The sequence below is a fragment of the Perca fluviatilis genome, chromosome 21, assembly GCF_010015445.1.
Source record: "Perca fluviatilis chromosome 21, GENO_Pfluv_1.0, whole genome shotgun sequence".
Classification (NCBI taxonomy): domain Eukaryota; kingdom Metazoa; phylum Chordata; class Actinopteri; order Perciformes; family Percidae; genus Perca; species Perca fluviatilis.
The window spans coordinates 21694588-21704369 of NC_053132.1; positions in this window are offsets into that span (position 1 = coordinate 21694588).

The window sequence follows — 9782 nt, forward strand, 5'->3', positions numbered from 1 at the left end:
ATAAAATAAAATACACTTACAAATCAGTGATTTAGGCTAAAAGGACATCAAAAGACAAACAATTACAAACCTAGCAGGATAAGACAATTAAGATGCCGGGAAGGCCAATGTAAAAAGGTGAGTTTTGAGCCTGGCTTTGAATATCACTATTGAAGGGGCATTTCTGATGTCAGGTGGCAGTCGTTTCCACAGCTGAGGGCCAGCAACAGAAAAGGCTCTGTCAGCTTTTTTGCTTAAGCCGGGATCGTGGGACATTGGAGGAGGCCTTGGCTGGAGGATCTGGGGGACCTGGGAGCTACGTGGGGATGAATGATATCTGCTATCTAGCTGGGGGCCAGGGCGTGACAAGATTTTTGTGTTCGTGAGCAGCCTAGCCACTGCATTTTGGACCATCTGAAGCCATGCCACCAGAGTCAGAGGGAGACCAAAGTAGAGAGAGTTACAATAGTCTTAGGCGGGAGGTTATGAAGGCATGGATGACTCTTTTCCCTAGATCATTGTATGACAGAACAGACTTGAGTTTGGAAATTATTCTTAAGTGGTGAAAACTGGTCTTTACAACAGATGATATTTGTTTCTCTAGGTTAAGATGGGAGTCAAAAATAACACCCAAGTTACGTGCATGGGGTTTAACATAGGGGGGCAAGGGGACCAAGGTCGGCAGGGATGGCAGTTTTGGATTTTGAAGGGCCAAAGACAATAACTTCAGTTTTGTTATTTATTCTGCTGCAAGTCTCCATGCAAGACAAAGATATTCATCTTCACCACAAGATGGTGCTCTGCTCTCGTGTAAATACTTGAGTGAACTGAGTGTAGGCAGGGAGATGAACACACACGGCCTTTTTTTGGTTTTAGCCTGTGACATGTTGAGTCATAAAACAGATGAATTACAGTACGTGTGTTTCTTGACAGCAGTGTTGCCCAACCTGAGAGGTTGAAAATTTGGACCACAGGATCAAGTTGTTTTTCATAAAGACACATTTTAACTACAGGGCTTATTCTGCTCATTTTAAGGTTCATAATTGTATTTAGAGGTTATATCAGAATAGGTTTACATGGTTTAATTTTCAGAAAACACCATATTTTTGTGGTACTGCACATTGCTGCAGCTCCTCTTTTTACCCTGTGTGCTGAGCCCTCTGTTTTAGCTACAGAGTGAGGCATCGCACTTCTGTTCCATCTTTGTTGGGAGTCGCACATGCGCAGTACCTAGGACTACTAGCCAGTCAGAAGCAGAGTATGACGTGCCATGCTAGCAGCTAGGCGAGCATTATAACGTGTGTTATAAAGTGACGCACGGTTGTCTCTGAAGTAAAGGCTGGACTACAATAGAGCTGTTTGGAGCAGTTTGTGAACAGTGTTTTCTGTTGGAGATGGTAAGTCCCTTTGGGGTGGACTTTGGGCTTTTTCACTTTGTAAACCTATAACGTGCAAATAAAAGATATATAATACAATAAAAGAAAGGGCAAAAAGCATAATATGAGCACTTTAAGTGAATTATAGCACATGAGCTCAGAAAATGACTCCTACATTACCCAAAATGCCCTTTGACCCCGTCAAAATAAGGATGTGGATATGGTAGTTGCAGTTAAAGTTGGCTTTATGGGCACATAAATGGGTTTGAAAGCTGTGGGCTGCATGTGGTGCTCATGCACAGGATTCAACAACCCTCAACATTCACATTAGTTTTAATCTGCGACGTCCCCATCCTAATGCGGAGGCCTCACATCAAGTAATGTTTCAGCACTGCATTTCCCAGCAGCCACCTGTCAATCGAACAGCATTGGTGGGAAGTTAGTCTGGATCGACGGAAGTACATTTCCAGGATAATTACGTGGCATCCGGCAGATATCCATCGTGCAGGTTTTGTCCCTCACCTTCCGCTCTGTGTGTGCTGCCGTTCTCAAACTCCGTTCGCCTCGGGGGGGAAAAAAAACAAACTTCCAGCTAGCAAGATACATGCCGAAAGTGGCAAGTTTTGAAGAAAATTTAGATCGTGCAACAAAGGCAGGCCTGCTTGGTTCTTTCGGGCAAGGATTGTTAAGATTTACAAAGAATACGTTTACGGCATTTACTATCTAACTGGGATGTTTTTGGGACCGATTTGTGGGGATAGCTATGGACACACGGTGATACACTGGTAAGAGCAAATGACGTTTAACCATGTATCCAGCTAATTTATCCGCCCAAGACGATTGTGATTGGTTTAAAGAAATGCAAACAACCCAGAGTGTTTTTTTTTCCTCCTATCCCAGAATGTATGTGCGGAGTGACCTTACTCCGCAACGCTGTGGAGTAAACAACTGGTAAAGCCAACATTTCCTGTCTGTAAGGCAGGTACAGGTTATCAGACATCAGGTTTTTGGAGCCAATGTGCTTTTTTATTTTCGTCATAGTAAATAGCCATTAGAGGCATTTTCTTTCTGGTACAGTACTGTGAAAATACTGCCCATTGTTACTGTCATGTCGCACATTTTGTAACAACTAATCTCATCTTCTCAGTACTCGGACAGGGAACTTTTCAAGCAGTACAACTCTGTCTCTGCAAACACAGGGTCTCCGGAGGGTTGTGGTGCACCGGGCCTGGAAAAAGCCCCTATTGACAGTGGAATTTCACAGGGAGAGCTGTGTTTGTGGTCACTCGCCCAGTCAGCCTTATTCTAAACTCTGTTCCCCCCACCGACAGACCCAGGATGACCCTGACGCCACAGCAGAGAGCTCGGAGGGTTTGGACATTAGATTGTCCCAGGCTTGGTTGTTAATTTGACTTAGGAGCTCAGTCAATATATGTTTTATGAAACTCCCACATCGTAATATGTGTGTCCAATTTTCTTTCCTCTGACTCTTTTCTGCGTGCAGCAAAACCACCCAGGCGGACACATAAAGTTTTACACTAATCCTCCCTGTTGAACTGCAAAGTTATGACTGAAATATTAGGAAATTAAATTAAAAAGGAGTGCTACCAACTGGTAGAGTGAGGCCAAGAGTTAACCCATTTTTTATCTAAAAGTATGTTATTTCATTTCTCTTTATTTTCTTGTGTGTGACATATTCTGCATTGAATGGTGTTGTTTTAGAACGTATTGCTGATTGGTTTGACAGATGTCCTTTTTCGTGAACTCCACTGTTACAGGCTTGTGATGGAAAAAAAAAATAACCCTATATTATTTTGTCAAAAATCTCCCAAAAAAAGACAAAACAAAACCAGCTTGTCACACTGAATTACAAAGTAAAGCTACAACCAGGCTGGACATTTACCCAAATGAAATCCTGCTGTCAGTATGGTGGAAAGTCTGCACCACAGGAAGTGGTGAATCAAAAATGAGAGTCAAATAAAAACCGTCCAGAGAAACCTGAACTCCCCAGCAAATCTCCTGCATCCTCACCCCCACTGGACATAAGCATTATGTTCCCTTCATAGTTGGAAATTCCCAACTTATAGGCTGTAATTACAACTTCTGTGGGTTCCACTTCTACTGACCGTTAGCTTATTGTGGAATCGATAGCGCTAAAGCTAATCGTCACTAGGAGTGTTTGCTGGTGAAATAAAATCCAATCTGTAAGAAAGCCACACAGGAAGTGAGTTCTATATATTTGATGATGGAAAGCGAGACGGTCATTATTATGAATTAGAACCCAGACAGGGTGATGCAGGACAATCAAAGGGGTTCAATTCGCAATGATGACCAACTCGATCTAGATTAGCCCACTTATCACACGGCTACTTACTAAAGAAATCAGTAGTTTGACACAAAAAAAACATTTTATTGACGACGCTACTGGACGACCTGGGAATGAGAAGGGTTTATTGAAACTGTTGGCCCCTCCCTTCGCGTTCATGTCTCACTGGCTGGCTGATCGCCGGTGAATTGCCGCCGCTAAAGCACTGCACGCTGCTTGAGCCGGGCTTCTGCGGGAGATCAGTGCTCATTCAGAGGTTACCTGCTGATAACGCTGGCATAACACTCGGGACCCCTAAAGTTACCACTGATGAGCATGGCTCTCCCACGGGAGCCAGGTCGACCCAGTGAGTGTGAGCTAACCATGAAGCTAACAAATGCTCTGTTTGCACTGTAGCCTTTAGCGTCGTCTCTCCCCATTTCCTCCCTCCTTTCTCTTAATTTGTGATCCACTGATCAACAGTATGAGCTCCATATGAGCACACATATTTAAAAAGGATTTTATTGATTTAAGAATGGTCACCCAGAGTTATGATCAGAACTCTGCCAATGGCAACCGTCTGCTATACGAAAATAAACTGCAGAATGCCATGACTGACCAATCATATTTGTGTATTCAACAAAGCTGTGTAATAACGAGCAATGACGTTATCTTCAGTCTTTCATAATGATTTTTGGAACTAACGCATTTAATATTTGCAAGGTGTTGAAAACAATAATGCTAACATTAAACGTTAGTCAGCTAATGCGTCATATTAGCTTGTTGTATGCAGTGTAGCGTGTTGTTACTGAAGTGAGGGTACTTTTACCTTCATCCTAAAAACTTCCAGGAATGCAGGACATCTTTTTATTATTTTTATGAATACATTTTGAAGGTAGTATTGGTTCAGGCCCAAGTCTCTGTTCCAGAGGATATATTATTTTTGAATCTTTATAGACCCGTTAGCTTCTAGGCTAACATCAACTAGGCCTACACTTTATCCAAACAGATTGGCCATGTTTTTATTTAGCTAATTTAGCAGAGCGTTTCTTTCACAAACACACTACAAGAAAGGATTTATCTCATTTTTTTTACTTGACAGATCTCAATTCTGGGGTCCCTTTCTTTCCATTGGCTGGCAGACCTGGTTCCCCAGATGTGAGGTCCGCAGCTGGACTCTCTTGGACAGTTTGCCCCTCCAAGTGTGTTTTGATACATTGTAAAAAAGGTGGTAGTGCTAGGTAATATGTATAGCGCTGGCAGATAGCTGCAGCTAGGAAAAAAATACAGTCCTGAGAAATCTTGACTCTTGGAGCGCTGACTTACATTTTCCCAGTAGTAATAAGTGGAATTTCCTACTCTCCCCAATCCCAGCAAAGCACCAAAAGAACAATAAAGTTAGTTTACTGATGGTACTGTATGGTTTTTCAGTGACAAAATGCTCTTGCTGCTACTTGTGCAGCCATGCCCTGCCTGAGTTCAAAGGCAAAGCTCCAATTTCTACTCATTTCCTGCCTTCCCTCACTCACTCTTTTCCATCAGCAACGGTTTCTTATACTTCAGGACAAAGTAAATATTTTGACACATTGTACATTGTGTAAAATCTACATTTATTTGATTACTTTGTGACTGAAAGAAGAACAATACATTAGCTGTTGATGATTGTGTTGGGTAGAACTTCAGTGTCCAAATATTCCTAGTTTCATAGCAGCAGTAAAGAGTTCAGAATTGGATATTGTTTATATATATAAAAAGTCAAATTATAGCTCCTGGAACAGTGTCATGTTGGCTTGCTTTTTAACAAAACGCACCAATATTTCTGCTGATCCCTTTCATGTGTAATATGTACTAGAAGTTAGTGAACTACAGTAATCTCCTGCACTGATTTACAGGAACTGGAGGTCATTCATGAGTCATCAGGATGTTTATGAGAGGAGTGTGTGTGCTCTCTGTGGGATAAATACAGAGGATTGTTATGCAAAGCAAACTTTGTCCAGAATAACAGAGGACTCCTGAATAGATGAAGCAAAAATCCTTTCAGCACAGGTGTGTGTGTGTGTGTGTGTGTGTGTGTGTGTGTGTGTGTGTGTGTGTGTGTGCGTGCGTGTAGGGCTAGTTATAGTGGCTTTAAAGCTAATCCCCAGACTCCTGCTCTCACCAGACTCTCATCCACTTACCTAACCCTTACCTAAACCTCACATAATGCTATGGCGTGTGGGTGAGTCATGTAATGCCTTGTACCGTAAACTACACCTGTAAACCTGGTCACCCCATGGCCTGACAGACCACGTCACACAGCACCCAGTGGGAGCAGAGCCAACGGAAGGTGTTACCAGATGAGGCAGGTTTCCAAGACTTAGCATGGCGGGACTGGTTTAAAGGTCTTGGGGTTAATATGAGACATGTTCAGTTTGTTGACAACATAGAGCAAGGGACAAGCTTGAAACAGTCATTTTCAATCAGTGTCAGAATTTGTAACACTTAAGCCCGATTTATGGTCCTGCGGAGGCTCCACGCAGAGCTTTCGCCACAGCCTACGTAAGTGGCCTGAAGTTAATACTAGGGCTGGGCGTTATGGACAAAATCAAATATCACAATATTTTTCACCAAATCCCTCAATATCGATACCGCAACGATATTGTAGTGTTGACTATTTCGCAAAATATTTACACAATGAGATAAATAATCACCACTAATGTGGATATAATGAGTAAGTGGTAAAGGCAAATAATTACAGTCTGGTAAGTTCAGAAAAATACATTTACTGTAATGCAGCCTTTAAAACCAGTAAAAGACAACACTTATGCCATATTACGATATGACGATATCCCAAATCTAAGACGATATCTAGTCTCATATCACGATATCGATATATTGCCCAGCTCTAGTTTGTACTTGTGCGTCACACTCTTTAAGAGGATAGCAGGGGCGGCATGTCTGTGTGTGCGTGGGGAGTGTGTGGTAGAGCGAGTGAGAGAGTGACTGTGATTTGCTTCGGAGCGAGTAGCGACTCTAGAGGCATAGTAAGAGAAACAAAGTGTCTCCCCTGTGCTTTTTGACCACGGTGGGAAATCTGCAGCAGGAAAAGTTAGCCCTCTCCTTGATTTCATGTTGTTTATTGAGAAGGAGAACCAGGAAATGAGTCGGGGGAAATGCAACGCAACTAAGCCACGGCCGAGCGAGGTGCGTCACCACGACGCGTAGTCAGAGTTTTTTAGAGGTGCACGTCAGGCTACGGCGTAGGGTTGGTATCTCCAATCTCTCGATTTAACGCAGAAGCATAAATTTGCCTTTAGGTGAGAAGTGAAAATCATCTTCAATCATATGGAATAGTATGGTCGACATATCTGACCTGATACTTAATCAAAATGCTGTTTTATAAAGATGTAACCTAGAAGCATTACATAAAAAAATGACATACTGTATGTTGTGATATTGATCTGGGTCTTTCAGGTGGTAGGCAGGGTCAGACTGACGTGACATGAGGGGGAAGTGGTTGTGTGGTGATTTAACCTCGAGTCACAGGTGTGTGCGGGGATTGTGGTTTTGGAAAAGGTTGCTTCCAGCTGGAGGTGAGGCAGAAAAAGGCCGCGCCTAGATGAAGAACACTACTGAAGACAAAAGGACCTAAATACTTTCTTGTTTCCCTTTACTCCAAACTTTTGTACATACACCTATAAACATCTGAACTGCTACAACCAAGGAGGAGCGGGGCGCCCGGCGAGGACACCAATGGAACGGAGCCAATTAAGCACTCGAGCGGCTGTGGTCCCAGAGGCAGCCATCGTCGTTGTCGTCGTCCGAATGCGAATTATGCAGAGTCTGAGGTGAGTCAGTGACACCACGCAAAACCCTCCAGAAGTAGGAAACCGGCTAGGCTAACCTTTAGTAGCGGTGGTCTTTGGGGGTTTAACGAGCCCGGTTGGTTTAACATGTTCGTAACACATATTATACCTCAAGTTACAAAACATGTATGCTGATGATGTTAAACTGATGATGTCAAAGTGATGAATGCATAACTATAAAACAAAGTCAAGTCTACCTATTTACAAAGGCTTGACATTTAAACTCAATATATCGTTTGGGAAGTTTTTGTTGACTTGCAGTTTCAAAGCTGCGATTAACGGCACCGTTCTCAGGATCAACAGTCTGACCAGACAGCCTCTTCATCTGCCAGAACCAAGACACCAGCTCCACGTCTGAGCCCTACGTTGGCCATGAACCCCACGCAAAGCTGGCCAAGCCTGCCAGCCAAACACACACACACAGACACACACACACACACACACTTGCTCCCCGTGCAGGTGAGACGCACCGATTAAATCCCCCAGAGCTAAAGTAAACATCTCCTCATTTCCAATCCCTGCCCTGCGGCCAATCAGGAGGCTCCTTGGCAGCTCTTGTTCTAATCAGCAGACAGTCTCGGAGCTTTGAGTGTACCAGACTGTAGCTTAGGAGAATCTCCCGGTGTTCTATAGGGTATTAGACACTGATATGAGCTCCATCAAGGCAGACTTTCCCATAGCGGAGGTAAAAACATGAGGCGGCGTCGCCTGGAGGTCAGGGGAACGGATGACTGGAAGGACGTACGTTTGAATCAGACTGAAACGCTCCTCCCTAATACTCTGTGTGATGACTAAGTCAAATGACTAAATGTTTATCATTTCATCGGTGTGAACAGTAGCTCATGGTGGCTAACATTAGCGTTGCAAGTAGCACCAGTACAGAAAGTCAGCGAACTCAGTTACACAACTATGTTTAGCTAAAGTTAGCTAATATTTGCTAACTTTAGCCACCATAGAATACTAGCATACCAGGCCAATAAGCCTGTAGCAGCAAAAGCCAGAGTGTATTGAACTAAACATTACAAGTGCAGCCTACCAGTAGCTTTTACATATTTTAATCTTTTTAAAAAAATTGAATTTCAAGGAAGCAACTGGTTTCAGTGTGGGGTCTGTAGAACAGAAACATGCTCAAGAAAATCAATCCCTCACATTTAACATCATGCCTGGTTTTCTTGATGAAAAGGTTTCATTATTATTGAACTGTAATACAGATGGAAGTATGGAAAGAATTCCAGTAAGATGCACTTGTGACTTAGACTTGACTCGGCTGCCAGACAGCAATCTTTTCATCATAAGAATTTACCAAACCAAAATTATTGCTTTTGTTTTTGTCGTCCGGGTTTGATTTGTGCATACAAAGCTGTATGGCATCTCATACCATCAATGTTAAAGCTTTGGACCAGAATTCGAATTTGCCATATTGTTTATTTTCAAATTGGTATCTGCTTTCAACCACGTTACCATGAAATAAAGCTGACACATAAAACCAGAAGTTTCGCTCATTTGTATGCCTACTGTTTTTTTCTAAATAGGTGTTCAACGTCATTAAAACCACAATGACCTGTGCAAATAGCAATTCCAGTCAGAAAGAACATGAAAAGTACATAACAGTAAGTCAGCAAAAAAACATTGGTTTATCTGTTTACTTTTTCCCCTCCACATGTTGTGCTGTGCTCTATTATTATCATCATCATCATAATGAGGCACTTTTTGATTCTGCCATTTAATAAGATTTATTATTGTGGTGTCACGACATGGATAAAGTGATACTCAAGTCATTATGGCCTCTCTGTCAGTGAACCAGACTGAGATAACAGTTATTTTACTCTCCATACACTATATAAATCTGTTGGTTGTGACAGAAGAGGGGCGGATACATTCTTAACACACACACACACACACACACACACACACACACACACACACACACACACACACACACACACACACACACACACACACACACACACACACACTCTTAATATAGCATAATTACTGCTGGCCTACATAATGCTATCCAAACCGCATGACATGGCAGGATAGTGGAAAAATGACATTTATGTCACTAGATTTTGTCCTATCAGATTGCACTGCTGCTTGTTTTTTTTCCTTCTGTGGTTGGTGATGGCATCTACAGCTCTCAGGGAGAATTCGTGCTCATCAAGTGTATGCAATTTCTCAGTCATGCAGAGTTGTGATAGTTGCACTAGAAGGCTTAGTCATATCATCATATCTGATTGTTAGGTTAAAGTTTATGACTGAGCACCATAGATTGCA